Genomic DNA, 19,390 nt, shown 5'->3' with positions numbered 1-19,390 from the left:
GAAAGAAAGGGTAAGAGTTTGGAATAAAATGAGCGTAAGTAAATGACAACACATTTTTAATATTAGCTTGAACAGTTCCTTTAAAATCTGTTGTGTGCCCCGGTCCTAAATAAGACCTGACAGTGAACAGTCAATATCTGTCACTCACCAACTACCTCAAGACTTATGCAGCCTGTGTATCAGGATTAGAAGAGGTAGAAGAACAAAGAAATGAACAATCTTAGTTTGTGGCTGTAGAATGAACTAATTTCATGGTATGAAAGTATGACTACTTTCATGGTAACCTTTATTTTCCTTCTTTTTTTTTAAGGAGGAAAGAAAGAAATGACATGAGGGTGAGTAAATGACAATATATATTTAATTTTAGCCTGAACTGTTCCTTTGTGTGTGGCAGCGCCGAACCAGGGCTCTAAATAAGTCCTGACAGTGAACAATCAATATCTGTCACTCACCAACCACCTCAAGACTCGTGCAGCCTGTGTTTCAGGCTTAGAAGAGGTGGAAGGGAACAAAAAAGAAATAGTTTGTGGCTGTAGAATGAGTCCATACACGAATCCGCACATCATCAATGCATAGAAAATTATTTCACTATCTGAAAGAAATTGTCTGAATTGTAAAAGATGTTCTTTCCTTACCAAGAAGTTAGCCAGATTGCTGCGAAGTGCACAGACTTGCCTTAAAATGGATGTTGCTTCTACTCAAGATCAAACAAATATCGTTTCTACAATCTGCTATCTTGATGATTATAATGCTTAATTATAATGACTTTATATAACCATCCTGTTCACTTCTTCTGCAAGAAAAATGAGGGGTGGGAAACTGTCAACACAGGTCTAATTTCACAGACAACATTTCCCAGGAAGCTGACTATTCAATTGAATTCACTGTGACGTTTTTTACATATAAATGGGCCATATTCAGTTCTTTGATAGCATTTTAATTTTTCCACTTTGGATAGTTTTTACACCAAAAGCATTCAGAACCATTTCCCCTTTCTCTCCATCCCTAATAATTGAACAGGCCATTTTTGCTGCTGTACTTTAAAGGATTAGTCCACTTTTAAATACACTTTTCCTGATAAATTTACTCACCCCCATGTCATCCAAGATGTTCATGTCTTTCTTTCGTCAGTCAAAAAGAAATGAAGGTTTTTGAGGAAAACATTCCAGGATTTTTCTCCTTACAGTGGATTTCAATGGCTACCAACAAATTGAAGGTCAAAATTACAGTTTCAGCGCAGCTTCAAGGGCTTTAAACGATATCAGATGAGAAATAAGGGTCTTATCTAGCGAATCAATCGGTCATTTTCGAAAAAAATACAACCGTTTATGCTTTATAAACAAAATATCGCCTTGAACGTACTTTCCGCTTCCGCATTCTTCATAACGCTTACGCTGAATGTTCTACGCCTTCCCTATTCTACTTACTGAACGAACGCGGCGCCAGTTTCGTTTTTTTCCGTAACTTGAATAGGGAAGGCATAGGACATTCAGCGTAAGCGTTATGAAGAATGCGGAAGCGGAAAGTACGTTCAAGGCGATATTTCGTTTATAAAGCATAAACGGTTGTATTTTTTTTGAAAATGACCGATCGATTCGCTAGATAAGACCCTTATTACTCATCTGGTATTGTTTAAAACCCTTGAAGCTGCACTGAAACTGTAATTTTGACCTTCAACCTGTTGGTAGCCATTGAAATCCACTGTAAGGACAATAATCTTGGAATGTTTTCCTCAAAAACCTTCATTTCTTTTCGACTGAAGAGAGAAAGACATGAACATCTTGGATGACATGGGGGTGAGTAAATTTATCAGGAAAAGTGTATTTAAAAGTGGACTAATCCTTTAAGACTTATGCAAACATCTTTGCAGGTTAAAACTACTAGCATAATTTACACTGCCATTCATCAGGATGTGCCAAGCTGCTGAAAACCAAATAGATGATAATACAAAAAATGGGGTCGGCCATATGTTAAAGGATTAGTTCACCCAAAAATGAAAATGATCCCATAATTTACTAACCCTCAAGCCATCCTAGGTGTATATGACTTTCTTCTTTCAGCCAAACACAATCAGAGTTATATTAAAAAAAAAAAAAATATTCTGGCTCTTCCAAGCTTTATAATGGGAGTGAATAGTAACTGATATTTTGAAGCCCCAAAAAAGCACATATATCCATCATAAAAGTAATCCATATGGCTACAGGGTTTTTTTGTAAGAAAAAATATCCATATTTATAATTTTATAGTATACTAGCATCACTTTGTGTAAGAATGCCTTTATTAACCCCCATATGGATTACTTTTATGATGGATGGATGTGCTTTTTTGGGCTTCAAAATATTGGTTACCATTCACTCCCATTATAAAGCTTGGAAGAGCCAGGATATTTTTTAATATAACTCTAATTGTGTTGAACTGAAAGAAGAAAGTCATATACACCTAGGATGGCTTGAGGGTGGGTAAATTATAGGATAATTTTCATTTTTGGGTGAACTAACATGTCATAACATACTAATTTCTAAATGACTAATTGCAGCTTAATTTCAATATATTGTCTGGGTGGACAGTAAAGTGAAGCTTTCCTCTGTGAACAAGACTATCTCTACATGGTCCATCGACTCTCTACAAAAAATGTTTTTCCATGTTCTTTGTCTGTTCCAGATTTTTGTCCTGACATATTACACCTCGAATGCCGCATGAAAACAACCCAAACTCCAAATGATGCTGGACTTTTTCTCACAATGAAGAAAGAGAAGAAAAGAAAAAAAAAAGCCTCACATCAGTTCCAGTGTAAGGTCAGATGTGTGAAGGTTAGCTCATTAGTTCATAACTCACCACATTCGTAGCTGAAGTGTGTTAGCTAATTAGGTATTCCAGGAGAGTCTGCGCTGTGCATTATGGGAAACAAACAACAGAGGGCCTCATCAAGCATATCTCTCTTTTTCTTTCAATCCGTCCCTTATTCTACTGTATATTGCTGTTCTGCACCTTTCAAACATGCAGCAAAAGCACATCACTCATAAACACAGTCTCACTTGGTTTAAGGGCTCTCATCATGTGCTTACTGTTCTACTTTAACAAGAAGTTTCCAAGGCTTTTTATGGCTGAATACTGTTACAGCAACTGAAAAAAAAAGAAAAATATAACAGATCATAAGAGTTAGAGTAAATGATGACAGTTATTATTTTTGAGTGAACTTGATATTAATGTCTTTTTTCTAATACAGCATTCAGTCCATAGCTATTCTGAACATTGCAGTACAGAGATGTTACATTATACAGAGTAAATCTCTCCAGAGAAGCTCAAACAACTCCACAAACCCATACTGGCCCATCTCCTAAAGCCTGGATCAAACTGCACTCTGATCCGAACTTACATGAAACCGAAGAGCTCCATCTTGTTGGCACGTCTCTACTTTTGAAGTGAAATACACATTAATGACCTCTGTCTGGCATCACTCGCTTGTCATTCTAAAGCATCATCCACCAGACACACGGGGGAGCCCCCTCCGCCTGCTAAATGATACATCAAGACAATTCATCCATCAGCATTGATTAGAAATTGATTAATCAAGAGTTGATTTGAGCCAGAAGAAGGGAGGTCATTCGATTCATCATCCTAGCTTGCTAAAAATTAAGTGAAATTAAGTAAGAGAGGATTTAGTACTTTAAATCGCACATAAGGAAAAGGAAAATATTTCCAATTAGAGTCATCTAGAGATAACTGACCTTTCCAGTTCAGATTTTTCAAAATAATTTGTTCATACGAATTTGAATTCTAGCAGAATGTAAAGGACGAGTTTAATGGTTAAATCATGGACAAAAAGTCTATTATAATGATTGATGTACTACCCTGACAACTGGTGCATTTAGCAGTGGATGTGATATTATGGCTAACATTATAATCATTTTCCTCCAAGGGAAGCATTAACTAGATATACTCATTAGCATTTAGCAGTTAGCATTGGTCCAATTTATTATTGAAGTATTCTGTGGAGTACAAAACAGTACATTTACAATATTGAAGTGCTGTGACAAGTCCCAGTTAGTCTAGCACAGTACACGTATTAGTACACAAGTACTAATAGTTCACCCAAAAATGAAAATTCTGTCATTTATTACTCACCGTCATGTCATTCCACACCTGTAAGACCTCCGTTCATCTTCGGAACACAAATTAAGATATTTTTAATAAAATCCGATGGCTCAGTGAGGCCTCCATTGACAGCAAGATAGTTAACACTTTCAAATGCCCATAAAAATTCATGTGACTACAGTGGTTCAGCCTTAATGTTAGGAAGCGACGAGAATACTTTTTGTGCACAAAAAAAAAAAAAAAAAATAACGACTTTATTCAACAATATCTAGTGATGGCCGATTTCAGAACACTGCTTCATGAAGCTTCGAAGCTTTACGAATATTTTGTTTCAAATCAGTGGTTCGGAGTGTGTATCAAACTGCCAAAGTCATGTGAACCATTGAAATTTCGAAACATTTATGATGTAACGAAGCCTCATATACTGAAATCACGTGTCTTTAGTACCTTTCTGGGCATTTGAAAGTGTTAATTATCTTGCTGTCAATGGAGGCCTCGCTGAGCCATCAGATTTTATCAAAAATATCTTAATTTGTGTTCCGAAGATGAACAAAGGTCTTATGGGTGTGGAACGACATGAGGGTGAGTAATTAATGACAGAATTTTCATTTTTAGGTGAACTAACCCTTTAATGTCAAGTTTTGAAAATGGTTAAAGACTCTGCTGTTCGGGTGGAGTTAGGCAAGTCATTTCACCATAAAAAGTGTTTAAAACAATGATAAAAAAATAAAAGATTCATATCCAAGATCCACCTACAGATTCTGACAAAGTTCAAGAAATGTGCATTTGAGAGAATTTTTGAAACTAAGCATTGCATTTTAACATCCCTGCACTAACTGAAGCTGCTCAGCAGTTCTCCTTTGATACTGCATCATCTTTGAACATGAAACAGTCACACATCAAGCTATAGAACAAGCCAGCACCAAATGAATAATAAAATGCTAAGAGGACAATGTCCTGGGTGACAATTCACAGCAGGTTTATCACCTGCAACCACCATACTAGTTTGAGTTTCAATTAAATCAAGAACAGGGAGATTCAGGTTAATCCACAGAATCATTCTTAAGTATGTTAAATTTATGACTTGAAGATGCAAGGAGTCATTTACAAGGAGACATCCTAGAATCAAAAACTTGTGACAAGTAATAAAGTCTGGAGTCAAGAAAAGTTAAATGAAAGCAATCAAATGACTCAGCTCATCTTATCCGTGTAGCTCATCTCATTTCATCAAATAAGCAGCCTTGACATTCCCCAGCTGCGGTACAGTTGCCAGATTATACTGTGATCTTCTTGTGTCACGATGCAAACTAAGATGGAGCATTATGTTCTTGTCCTAAAGCTTCTGCCAGCCTTCCAGAATGAGCCTGCCAATTCAGGAATACCCAGACTGGTGCTCCAAATACTAATTTCCCAGGGCATTGTGGGCTCAACTCAGAATCTGTTCAACTAACTGAACCCTCCCAGACCCGGCAACCTGGGTAGCTGCTGATGTAATTGATCCATTTGTTTAGCAAAGAAAGAAAAACAATTTAACCCCACTACTTCTGCCAAGCCAAGAGCTGTCAGTCAATTTCTTTGTGGAGTGGAAGAAGACACGGTCACTTCAGTTGGCACGTTAAAGTGGAAGCGCAAAAAGTCCTTCACAGACAAATTGAAAGAGGAAGACATTGAGGTTCGATTTAATAGCAATTTAATTGGAGTCAGTGGCTTGCTTCAATGGCTTTTGTTCACGGGGTGAAATAAAGGTGTTCAGATGGCCTCGTCCCCATTCTTGAACTCCCACCATCACCAACTCATCCCCCCTCTTCTCTTCCCGCAATTGGAGTACTTGCACAAAAGTGAGCTACATCAGGAGCTCTATTAACCATATGCATTTGACTGCACAGCTAAACACCACAACAACTTTCAGAGGAATAAATGAATGTCTGGAGAACAGATCAATAAAGCAAAGATTTGGATCCAGTGGGAATATACACCGAAGGTCAACACTCTCGGTGGCAGAATAGTTCTTTAAAAAAACAAAGCTGAAGAGGTTTCTAGGAAGAACTCTGACTTGGTTTGTGACTGACTCTGTGGCCTGTGCAGGACTGACAAAGAACAATCCCATAATGGTCTCTCAGGACGTATTGATTGAGTTGGATTCAAGTGCTCTTTTTTCCCTCCTTCCCCGGCTTTGAGTTTGCCTTTTCTCCTCTGTCCCTTCGGGTTCTCCACAGCAGACAGAGAAAGTAACTATCTTCAGGGAACTGCCGAGGGATAATATGTAGTTATGGTCATTCGCTACTTTTGTAGGAGTGGTGAAGAGTAGTTGAACGAGTGATCAGAAGCCAGAAGGACAGAAGACAGGCAGAACTAAGAATAGAGACCTTTTTTCTGAGACCTTTTGAAGTCTTAAAGGCCAGTAGTTTTGGCCTTCATTCTTGATAGTTGATGACTAGATTGTAAGGTTCATCAACCTCAAAACCTATAAGGAACATTGGTGATATGCTGAAACAGGTTGCCCTTCCCTCTTATTGCACTGATTTGGTAAGTTGCAATTGGACTCCGGTCTTCTGAGACAAAGGGTTCAAGACAGCAATAGTTCTGTGTAAAAGCCTTGTTGTCTTGGATACTGAATGGAGTTGACTTAGGTTAGACTTTTATTAACCCTAGAGTTCAAAAATCATCTGAAAGGTTGAAGGGTACTAGCACATGAGGTTCCCATCCTGTGAGTCCAAACTTGCAAACATGTTAACAGAGATCAGGTCATCGCAAATCTATGTTCACAGCCGCACACGCCAGGATCGATGAACAGCCAGGAGTTGCCAGAGGTTTTTGCGGGGGTGTTTTTCTTGTATGTGTGAAAGGTGGAGAGGAAACCGAGGGAGTAAAAGACAAAAGGAAACTTTGAGAGACAGTGACAGATAGAGAACTAGACAAGAAATTGAAAGTGGGCGGAAAGTGGATGAGGATGCAATTTTGATTGTATGCATGTGCTGCAAGGAGTAGTTCACTCAAAAAAAGACAAAAATGTCACAATTTACTCTCTGTTTGTGATGCACTGAAATTATTTTTTTACTTAACCCCAAAAATAAAGTTTTTATTTAGCCGAAAACCAAAACTAGTTTATTTAAAGGGTAAGTTCACCCAAAAATGAAAATTCTGTCATCATTTACTCACCCTCATGTTGTTCCAAAATCATAAGAATTTCGTTCATCTTCTAAACACAAAAGAAGTGTTCTCGTGTTACGCAGCATGTTTAAGCTTCTGCGCAGCATGTTTGAGCTTCTGCAAAAACAAATGAGGTTCATTCTCATGTTACGCAGCACATTTGAGCTTCCACAAGAACCAATGAGGTTCATTCTCATGTTATGCAGCACATTTGAGCTTCCGCAAGAACCAATGAGGTTCATTCTCGTGTTATGCAGCACGTTTGAGCTTCTGCAAGAACCAGTGAGGTTCGGGCTCATGTGTTACGCAACACGTTTGAGCTTCTACAAGAACCAATGTGATTTATTCTTGTGTTACTCAGCATGTTTGAGCCTCTACAAGCACTATTGAGGTTCATTCTCATGTGTTACGCAGCACATTTGAGCTTCCGCAAGAAACAATGAGTTTCATTCTTGTGTTACGCAGCATGTTTGAGCTTCTACAAGAACCAATGAGGTTCATTCTCGTGTTACGCAGCACGTTTGAGCTTCCGCAGAACCAATGAGGATCATTCTCGTGTTACACAGCATGTTTGAGCTTCTACATGCACCAGTGAGGTTCATTCTCATGTGTTACGCAGCACATTTGAGCTTCCACAAGAAACAATGATTTTCATTCTCGTGTTACGCAGCATGTTTGAGCTTCCACAAGAACCAATGAGGTTCAATCTCGTGTTACGCAGCACATTTGAGCTTCTACAAGAACCATTGAGATTCAATCTCGTGTTACACAGCACGTTTGAGCTTCCGCAGAATCAATGAGGTTCATTCTTGTGTTACACAGCTTGTTTGTGCTTCTGCAAGAACCATTGAGGTACATTCTCGTGTTATGCAGCACATTTGAGCTTTCGCAAGAAACAATGAGATTCATTCTCATGTTACGCAGCATGTTTGAGCTTCCACAAGAACCATTGAGATTCAATCTCGTGTTACACAGCACGTTTTAGCTTCTACAAGAACCATTGAGATTCAGTCTCGTGTTACGCAGCACGTTTTAGCTTCTACAAGAACCATTGAGATTCAGTCTCGTGTTACGCAGCACGTTTTAGCTTCTACAAGAACCATTGAGATTCAATCTCGTGTTACGCAGCACATTTGAGCTTCTACAAGAACCATTGAGATTCAATCTCATGTTACGCAGCACATTTGAGCTTCTACAAGAACCATTGAGATTCAATCTCGTGTTACGCAGCATGTTTGAGCTTCTACAAGAACCATTAAGATTCAATCTCGTGTTACACAGCACATTTGAGCTTCTACAAGAACCATTGAGATTCAATCTCGTGTTACGCAGCACGTTTGAGCTTCTACAAGAACCATTGAGATTCAATCTCATGTTACGCAGCACATTTGAGCTTCTACAAGAACCATTGAGATTCAATCTCGTGTTACGCAGCACGTTTGAGCTTCTACAAGAACCATTGAGATTCAATCTCGTGTTACGCAGCACATTTGAGCTTCCGCAAGAACCAATGAGGTTCATTCTCGTGTTATGCAGCATGTTTGAGCTTCTACAAGAACCAATGAGGTTCATTCTCATGTTATGCAGCATGTTTGAGCTTCTACAAGCACCAGTGAGGTTCATTCTCGTGTGTTACGCAGCTTGTTTGTGCTTCTGCAGAACCATTGAGGTTCATTTTCGTGTTACGCAGCACATTTGAGCTTCCGCAAGAAACAATGAGTTTCATTCTCGTGTTACGCAGCATGTTTGAGCTTCCACAAGAACCAATGAGATTCAATCTCGTGTTACGCAGCACTTTTGAGCTTCTAATAGAACCAATGTTAACATTATTTGCAAGCTGTTTTATAGATGCCTTTCTGTTCCGGTCAATGATTTCAGTCAACCCATTTAGTCCAAAACTGAAAATTTTCGGTTGTTGAAATTTCAGTGCATTGCTACTGCCTGTTATGTCACTCCAAACCTAAATAACTTGGAATGACATGACACTAAGCAAATAGCAATAGAATTTTCTTTCAGTGTGTGTGCATTCCGGTTCAGTCATCTCCCACCTGAATTCTTTGTTCCATCTCTGGCCATACCAGAAATAGACCTGTTACAGTCCCTGGATCTCTAGAGAGTATCACTGTCCCCTCTGGTCTACAGGTCTCCAAATCAAATGCCTGTTCAGATTTGTTCAGTTCTAAAGCCACAAGAGCACAAGACGTCACCCTGTCACAGTCATGGACACTCCATTTCCTTCCTTTTTCTTGATTCCTAATTCACCCGTTGCTTCTGCCAGTTATTAATTACTGGTGCTTTGGACACTATCAAAATAATTGCCCCACTCAGATCAACAGCCACCAAGGGGGCTGTACAATATATGGGGCCTCATCTTCAATGAGACTCAACTATGCAGTTTAGCTTTAGCCATCCAAGAAGTTGATGTCACAGGTGATGAGCAGTAGATGAAGGCTGTCGCTAGGGTGCCAAGAGTTGTCTCTCAAATCTGACAACTTGGTGATATTTTCATAAACACACAAACTCAAGACACATTTCCAGTCCTCGACCAGCAGAATGGATGGGTTCAACTATTGCTTTTTTGCCATCATGAGGGCGCATGGCAATAAATACTTTGGTGCTTGACATCCACATGCCATCTGCTCAGCCATGGGCCCTGCCAGAAAGGGAATAGGGTGGCATTTCTCAAGTTGACATGTGTGCTAGTGTTTTGAAGAAGCGGCAAGGGACCTGGCGGAGGGTATAAAAAGGAAGAAAGATAGACGAAAAAAAAAAAAAACTGTACTGCACCTCTGACATATGTGATTAATTCCTTCTTAAAGTGAGCATGGACTCACAAGGAGTAAATATCATTATTCTTTGTGTGGTTTTTGGCTTTTCTGTCAAGCACTATTTGCAAAGCTGCTATTAAAAAAAGCGAAACAATTTGTTCTCTTCTTAATACTCCATGTAATTAAGAGAAAAGTTTACACAAGACACATTTTGGTGAAGAACATAAATCTATCAAATTTCTCAAATGCACTAAGAACATATTTGAACATTTTGTCAAATTAAGTACAAAAAAGAGAAATTTTTTTAAAAAAGAAATACTGTATAAATTAGTTTTTGAAACAAGTCTCCTATGCACACCAAGGCTCCATGTACTCCAAAACAGTAATATTGCGAAATATTATTACAAATTAAAATATCTTTGGGGTGTGTGTGTGTGTATGTGTGTGTGTGTGTATATATATATATATATATATATATATATATATATATATATATATATATATAAAAATTTGGGGTCAGTACTTTTTGAAACAAATTCCTTTTTTTTTTTCCAGCAAAGATACATTAAATTGATCAAAAGTAACTATATATATACAGGTATATATATATATATATATATATATATATATATATATATATATATATACACATATGTGTATGTGTGTGTGTGTGTGTGTGTGTGTGTATATATATATATATATATTTACTTTTAAACAATTTAATGTATCTTTGCTGGAAAAAAAAAAGGAATTTGTTTCAAAAAGTACTGACCCCAAATTTTTGAACAGTACATTCTGTATATAATATATTAAAGTATATTAGTCTCGCCTACACCCAGCCAAAAATCACTAAAAAGATAAACAGTTGCTTCAGGAAAATGCAATTTGAGTGTCTGCAAGTCAAAATGGAATGATGTTTATTGGCTTCTGAATCGCTGCAGTATTCTTCCTGGAGCTATGCTTTGCTCAGCATTATGGGGAGTGGACAGGCAGGAAAAAAAGCATGAACTTGATTCACATTGAGAGGATACGTTTCATAACAATTGCGAATACAGTGTTGCCCGTGGGCGAATGCTGTTATGAACACCTAGTGTGTGGCCTTTGGACTTAAAACAGCCTCGTAGGTATGAAAAATCCCATCTCAGCTGGTCTAAAGTACTTTACAGTCCAAAAGTTGACAACTTTGGTTTGAAATTGCCTTGATGAATCTGACAAGTTTAAAATTTGTGCTGTAACACAAGTATGGTGCCACATTAACTACATTTTTTTAAGGATGCATACTGGCTCCATGTCTATCTTGTGGTTTGCTGTCATGCCACTGTGGCCTCATCTGCAGAATTGGCTGCTTAATCTCATCCTGTCCTACACAAACTTTAGAGAGAGATATCCAAGCCATTTGGGAATCTCCAGAGGGCAATGCCATAAAAGTGATGGCCCTGTTCCATTAAGAACAGATCTAAAGATGCTAAGACGTCTTGGCCTGAAGCTGACACTGAAATAAGCCCAGCGCTATAAAGCTGTTCAAGTTCTGTCACAAATATAACATGCCACTTTTTTACCATGCTCCTTTATTCTACTTAGAACTCAACAGGCAATTAATGAACATCCTGATGAATGATTAAGCAAGTTTTTGTTGACAGCTCCAGTGTAAGAAACAAATGGACTCAGAAGCGTGTTTCTAAACAGGCAAAAATTGGGAAGGATTTTGGTTGGTTAAATCTGCTTAACAGAGCATGTTGAATTCAGAGGATTGCTATTAACTCTTCACAAACTGTGTTGAATCTTATTGCAGGTGATCAAAATATGTCACTTTCTTATTTTACCCTTTACATTTTCTATAATTTAAATGAAAACTAATTTAAATCAATTCAGGACCACTTTCAGATATGAAGTGCCCAAAGGAAACCAGTCAGAATTCATTTAAATAAATACAGAATGCGTGTCAATAGTACGCGTGTGTAATCTCGTAGAATAGATACGGCAAAATGAGTTTGACACGCTCACGCAAATGACACGCTCCGAACCACTGATTCGAAACAAAAGATTCATAAAGCTTCAAAGCTTCATGAAGCAGTGGTTTGAAATCACCCATCACTAGATATTGTTGAATAAAGTCGCTACTTTGTTTTTTGGCGTACAAAAAGTATTCTCGACGCTTCATAACATTAAGGTTGAACCACTGTAGTCACATGAACTGTTTTAAATACAATTTTAGTAGCTTTCTTGGCATCTGAAAGTGTTAATTATCTTGCTGGCAATGGAGGCCTCACTGAGCTATCGGGTTTTATAAAAAAATATCTTAATTTGTGTTCTGAAGATGAATGAAGGTCTTACGGGTGTGGAACGACATGAGGGTGAGTAATTAATGACAGAATTTTCATTTTTTGGGTGAACTAACCCTTTAACTAAAAACTTTATTGTAAAGTGTTACCAGTAAAATTATGGCACTATTCAGATGGGATTTGTTTTTTAATGACATTTGAGTTACAGTTATTAACAGAACTGTGATTATTTAGGTTGAATTCATAATGATTCAGGCAGGACTGGGATCTCTATGGCAGTACACTCTCAGAAAAAAAGGTACAAAAGCTGTCACCGGGGCGGTACCTTTTGAAAAGGTACACTTTTGTACCTTACTTACCCCTAAAAGGTGCATATTAGTACATATTACCTAAAGTGTATTAGTATTAGTACCTTTCGAAAGGGTACCGTACTGCCCCAGTGACAGATTTTGTACCTTTTTTCTGAGAGTGTATAAGAAGCCCAATGAAATAAACAGAACTTAAAGTCTAAATCCATAATGAAGTTGCACCAGATGCTTCAACAACATCAAAATAAATTAGGAGTTAATAATATACCCTCACAACAGACATTCTCTTCAGAATGGGATTAGATTTCTCTGTGGACTTGAGTTAGCCAAAAAAAACATTTGTTTAATTCGAATGGAAATAAAACACATAGTTCTTCTGCAAAACAATGTATGTGGCTTCCTCAGGGAAAACTAGTCCAGTCTGAACAGGGCTTAAGATCAACTCATAAACACACCAGAAAACAATAGAATAAATAAATGAAAATCTCCCATGACTTGTAAAACATTTAACCTACCTCTACATGAAAATACATACACACTCACCACCCTACATTTTCCACTGCTCTCTGCTGAATTTCATCAATAGGGATCCAAAATCAAGGATGGATGGATACATTTATAATCCAAACTGATACCCCTATGAGAAGTGATACTATACGATTTTAAAGCACTTTTAATCAAACAGAACTTTAAGATTTGAATAGGGGTGTGCTCTCAGATAATAAGGTTTAATGGCACCGTATGCAGATTTCTGTATTATGCCACCTCAGCAAAGAGAAGTGCAGATAGAAAGAGAAGCTAAACTGAGAAACGCAAGAGATTGGAGGGTCATTCAAGCTTTACTGTTATTATTGGCTCTAAGTGACCTTTAAAGCCAAATTAGCAGCATATTTCGGCATAAAAGACGTGCATAATTAGCTTGTGTATGAATTCGTTTATCTAATGCAACACAGACTACCTACAAACAGTACTGGGGAAAGTTACTTATAAAGGATTAGTTCACTTTGAAATGAATATTACCTCATGATTTACTCACCCTCAAGCCATCCTAGGTGTATATGACTTTCTTCTTTCAGACAAATACAATCCAAGTTATATTAATAATAACCCTGATGCTCCTAAGCTTTATAATGGCAGTGCTTGGAAACCACCTGTTTGAAGCTCGGAAAAAGTACATCCATCCGTCCATCATAAACTTACTCCACAAGGCTTTGGGGGGTTAATAAAGGCCTTAAATTTTTTGACGTCAATTTGACGTCCACACACTGATGTCGAATTGATGTCGAAAAACAAACATCAAATTGACATTAAAAATTGACATCCATTTGACATCCACACACTGATGTCCAATTGATGTTGAAAAAAAGCATAAAATTGACGTCAATTTTTTGATGTCAATTTGACATCCACACACTGATATCAATTTGATGTAGAAGAAAAACATCAAATTGACGTCAATTTTTTTATGTCAATTTGACATCCACACACTGATGTCAAATTGATGTCGAAGAAAAACATTAAATTGACGTCAATTTGACGTCCACACACTGATGTCAAATTGATGTCGAAAAACAAACGTCAAATTGACATTAAAAATTGACATCCATTTGACGTCCACTCACTAATGTCCAAATGATGTAAAAAAAAAAAAAAAAAAATGTCAAATTGACATAAAAAAATTGCCATCCATTTGACATCCACACACTGATGTCAAATTGATGTCGAAAAACAAACTTCAAATTGACATCAAAAAATTGACATCCATTTGACGTCCACACACTGATGTCCAATTGATGTCGGGAAAAAAAAGACAAATTGACGGGAAAAAAAAGACAAATTGACGTCAAAAAAATGACATCCGTTTGACGTCCATACACTGATGTCCAATTGAAAAAGTAATCTGATTACGTAACTCGCATTACTTGTAATACATTACCCCCAACACTGTCTATAAATATAGTTAGAATGATAATCTCAAAATGCTTTTAGACCTCTTTATACCTGAATTTAGTGCAGAGCACTATTGATGAGACCACGCAAGACAGATGCAAATGGGCTCCCAGAGTGACGTCTTTCCTTATCACTTTGTCTTTCTCACTAAAGAAGGGAAAGCAACAGTTGGAGCAACAGATGGCTCAAGAAGTGAAAACTAAAGACAGCTCTGCTGGTGACGTAATGAGGAAACTTGAGTGAGAAAAACATCCATGTGTTCTGAACAGTCATTCATCCTTATGATGTCTTCTAGTTCACTTTAAGCCCAATGTACGCACTGAACATGGTCACTTTGATAGATTAGGTTTTTAATTTCTGTATAAACAAGCCTTGAATGCAAAAAGCTATTAAATATATCATTCTACAATTATTTCCAAGGAAAAAAAAGATGTAGTTTATTGAATATACGCATGAATAATAACACAATAACAGAGCATGTTGTCACATGATAATACATATCATTAAACTCTCTATTATAGTTTATAAGTTTACAAACAAACACAAATATTAAAAATTAATTTAATAAAACAACAAAATGTAAAAATATCAAACCATTGGTTTTGGCCTATGAATATTATCATTAAAATGCAGAAAATTACAATATTTTATGCAAATTTACTCTGACATACGGAAGAGGATTAGGGCCAAGCAATAATAAAAAATAAAAACATCTCGAGATTAAAGTTGTTAAATTTCGAGAAAAAAGTCAAAATAAAATGTTGAGAATAAACTCGTTAAATTACGGGAAAAAACTCATTAAATTTCGAGAAAAAGGTCGAGATAAAATGTTGAGAATAAAGTCATTAAATGATGAGAAAAAAAGTCATTAAATTACTAGAACAAATTCCTTAAATTATGAGAAAAATGTCGTTAAATTTCGAGAAAAAAGTCGAGATAAAATGTTGAGAATAAAGTCATTAAATTACGAGAAAAATGTCGTTAAATTATGAGAACAAATTCGTAATTTAACTAATTTGTTCTTGTAATTTAACGAATTTGTTCTCATAATCTAACGACTTTTTTCTCGTAATTTAATGACTTTATTCTCAACATTTTATCTCGACTTTTTTTTTTTAATTTAATGAGTTTTTTCTCGTAATTTAACGACTTTATTCTCAACATTTTATCTCGACTTTTTTCTCGAAATTTAACGAGTTTTTTCTCGTAATTTAACGACTTTATTCTCAACATTTTATCTCAACTTTTTTCTTGAAATTTAACTATTTTTTTCTCGTAATTTAATGAGTTTATTATCAACATTTTATTTCGAGTTTTTTCTCGTAATTTAACAACTTTAATCTCGAGATGGTTTTATTTTTTTATTATTGCTTGGCCCTAATCCTCTTCCGTACTGACCTGACATTTATGAAAAATAAAAATTTATTTAGGTCAATAATCATTATATAATTGACACTAAATATTTGCCAGTGTGGATTTAATGTGTTCACTTATTTATCCAATAAATAAATAAATAAATACTGAAAGAAATATGATATTGGAATATTTTGGGGAGTAGATTCACAAATTTATTCTAATTTAAGACTGATGTTTAAACTAAATGTTTGAAGCCGACATTTAAAACCTACTGCTAAAAAAAAAAAAAAAAAATGGCTAAAATTATAATTATAATATCCCTGCCTGTGTGGCAACTAGCACAAATATCATCTGTTTTCTTTAATTAGCCTACCAGTGCATAATTATGTCAGACTGTCTACATTCAGGTTTTTTTCTATATCATAATTTAAGCATATTTATTATTATTTATAATAATAATATTTATAGGCATTATCACATTATTATTATTATTGCTATTATTATTATTACCTTATTTATTTGTTACTTCTAAATTTTGTGCTCCAGTAAAAAAAATAAAAATGTGATGTGATGTGATGTGCATGTGTGCATGTGAAAGAGAGTGGAAGTATGCTGTTTGTGTGTGTGAAGAACAATTGCATAAGTATGCTACTGAGTCAGAAAGTGAAGCATTGTGATTCAACCTTTGTAAGATCCATTTCCCTCTGTCTGTTTCTCGGCCTCTCTGAGTAACAGCATGTGTGTGCCCTCAGTGTGGGCGAAAGGAGACACTCCCTGTTTATTACCTTTTTTCCTGTTCCTCACACTTACCGAATAGAAGGATATAATCTAAAGCAGAAACAAGTCACACTGCCACAAACCTGCATCCGAGTCATTGTCGATTGTCTGCGCTGTGACAAAGAGCAACGTGTGAATAAATTACATCTCAGAGGGAACACTGTTCTACATTTAGCTTTTGAAATAAACAGTGACTGAATTAAATTATTATTATACAAGGGTGTGATTAAACTGGTGGTCATGTAATGGTCAAAGTTGTGGGATGCTAATACAAGAGCTGTTGGCTTTTTCCAAAGGAACTGGGGAGTTACTGAATTGATTTTTGCACACTGTTCTGGCTTTGAGTTACTCATGTTCTATAGTCAGTCTAGTGATAATGTAGTGTAAATTGATTTGGCTGAGTGTTTGCTAAGCCAATTAACAACAATTAACTACACAAGTCATTCTATGAGATGGTCGTTTCCAGTTAGGTAAGGTAATTTTTATATCTTTATACGATTTTAATAATTCTAATAACTAATTGCAAGCACAATAAACCTCATAAGAATCAAAAATGGTTAATTTCCCATAGACTGGAGTGACACCATAGACATCTCTCAAGCTGTCGCTATCTTTTTTGGCGCTCTTTAATGTGGCGTGACAGATCGCTGTAGCGCCTCAGGTCACGCAAAGCACTTTACTAGCTACAACATGAAATAAACATGAATGAACATCAGAAGGTATGTTGAAAGATACAGTACAACTTACCGAAATCCTTATTATGTCACATGTAATCGCTCATCATTGTTTCAACCGCGTCAATAAAACAGCTTGTAAACAATGTCACATTTACCATCACATTTACCTCACAAAAGCCATTCAGTGTGCAAAAACTCATTAGTCAGCTAGAAAAATGGACGTAGAGAGGAGCATTTTGCTAAATATATGCACTATATTGCATTGTAATTTTACTTAACCTGTTCTTCAATATTGAATGTATGTTTGAATAAATTCTTTTTAAGACAGCCACCATTTAAATGTTCATATTTAAAAAAAAAAAGCTGAACACAGATTTGTTTTCTTTTTAGGACCCAAAATCATATAATAATTATTTGTTATGACTATGAATTTTAATATGAATTTGACCCTAGATTAAAGTTAATATTAAAGGCGATGCAAGCAGTTTGAAATGCCACAAAATTTGTCTCTAATTTTCATCAAATTACAAAACAATATGGCTAAAAAATCTGTCCTTCTTAGTGCATATAATATACCGCAGGGATCTTCCACAGGGATCTGCATTCATGAAGCATCAGTGATTTAGCATACAATTCTTTACAGCCAACTATGTGTCAACCGACGGGGAGACTCAATTCCCGTGTGAAAACAAAATGTCAGAGTACGCCTCATATGATGGCGTGTTTTGGTATTTTTTGCTTCTGTTTTTGTGTTCCAAAGGGCGTTGACTTGCACTCTGTCTAATGTTAAGGGTGAAATATCATCATGTCCCTCATTCAGGCCAATTCATCAATGTCAGGAATCCATTTTAGGGCACCCATAGGGACAGTTTTGCTTTCTGCTAGCAGAGCTCATGTCTTTTAACCAACCAGAGGAACCTTTTTAAAACCCCACTGTCATTCTCAGGAGGTTGATGGGTGTGTCCGGGATGACTCCAACAAGGCTGGTAGAACATCTGCTGGTAATGGAGAAGATGGACCTCCACAAAGTGGGGTCAAAGGATGAAGATTACAAGCCAGGAGAAAACAGCTCTCTGTGGACCGTGACCAGTAGGCTCCTCGGGTTCTTTTCCTGTCATACTGCAGATCGAAGAGGATGGTGAAGGTCTTGGTTTAGGTGACCTGCAATCAGTACATAGATGCATTTTTATGAGTTTCAGTTCACACACACACACACAAACACAATTTATATATATATATATGTGTGTGTGTGTAAATTCGGGCTTGAAGAGCATAAGAGACGTCTTTCAAAAACATTAAAAATAGTAATGTTTACAAACTTTTGATCAGTACTATATAATCTGCTATATATCTGATTTGCATTCAAAATGAATTTTTAGGTCTGAAATTATTGACTAATATATTAATGCCTGCATGATTATGAATACAAAACTGCATCCAAAGCATTTTAAGAACAGCATAAAGGTCATTTTATTGCTTTTATTAGGGGCCAAGCACCGAAGGTGCTTAGGCACCTATTGTTATTGTTGGCGTTCCGTACGCTTATTATTCTTCTTCTTCTTCTTCTTCCGCTCTTGAAGTCTATGGCAGCCCATAGAACCGCTTGCGAGAAAGTTGTGAAATTTGGCATACAGTTAGAGGACAGAATGACCTTTGTCCATAGCAAATTTGGAGTCTCTAACTCAATCCCTCTAGCGCCACCAGCTGTTCAAAGTTGCACTTATGTTTATGCTAATAACTTTTGAACCATAAGGGCTAGAAACAAAATTCTTTTTTCCTATGATTCCTTGGGTCAAGACGAATCGATTTTTCCGTCATGAAAATTTTTCCGCCATTTTGAATTTTCTGAAAAACCTACTTTTTCGAACTCCTCCTAGGCCGTTAGTCTGATTTTCATGAAAATTGAACCAGATCATCTTCAGACCATGGTGACAAAAAGTTATGGAATTCAAGTCGATTGCTCAAACCGTTTTCGAAAACACACGAACGAATTGTACGTAGCGCTTGCGAAAATAGAAGTAAGGCTG

At 36.5% G+C, this 19,390-nt stretch overlaps 2 long non-coding RNA genes across 3 annotated transcripts in view; one reads left to right on the top strand and one right to left on the bottom strand.

Moving 5' to 3' along the window:
• Positions 1-309: 309 nt before the first annotated feature.
• Positions 310-18,439, top strand: LOC125247422. Its single transcript, XR_007180082.1, has 3 exons — positions 310-335; positions 2,662-2,810; positions 18,310-18,439. It is a non-coding gene; the product is annotated as an uncharacterized LOC125247422 (long non-coding RNA).
• The window catches only part of LOC125247421, a 73,168-nt gene continuing 71,478 nt past the window's right edge, over positions 17,701-19,390 (bottom strand). For both annotated transcript variants that reach the window (XR_007180079.1, XR_007180081.1), the window contains one exon: positions 17,701-18,524. This is a non-coding gene — a long non-coding RNA (uncharacterized LOC125247421). The remainder of the gene's footprint in view (positions 18,525-19,390) is intronic.

This window comes from Megalobrama amblycephala, linkage group LG15, assembly GCF_018812025.1.
Source record: "Megalobrama amblycephala isolate DHTTF-2021 linkage group LG15, ASM1881202v1, whole genome shotgun sequence".
Lineage (NCBI taxonomy): Eukaryota > Metazoa > Chordata > Actinopteri > Cypriniformes > Xenocyprididae > Megalobrama > Megalobrama amblycephala.
Note: the sequence above shows the minus strand (reverse complement) of the source record. Positions and strands in the feature narration are given on the sequence as shown.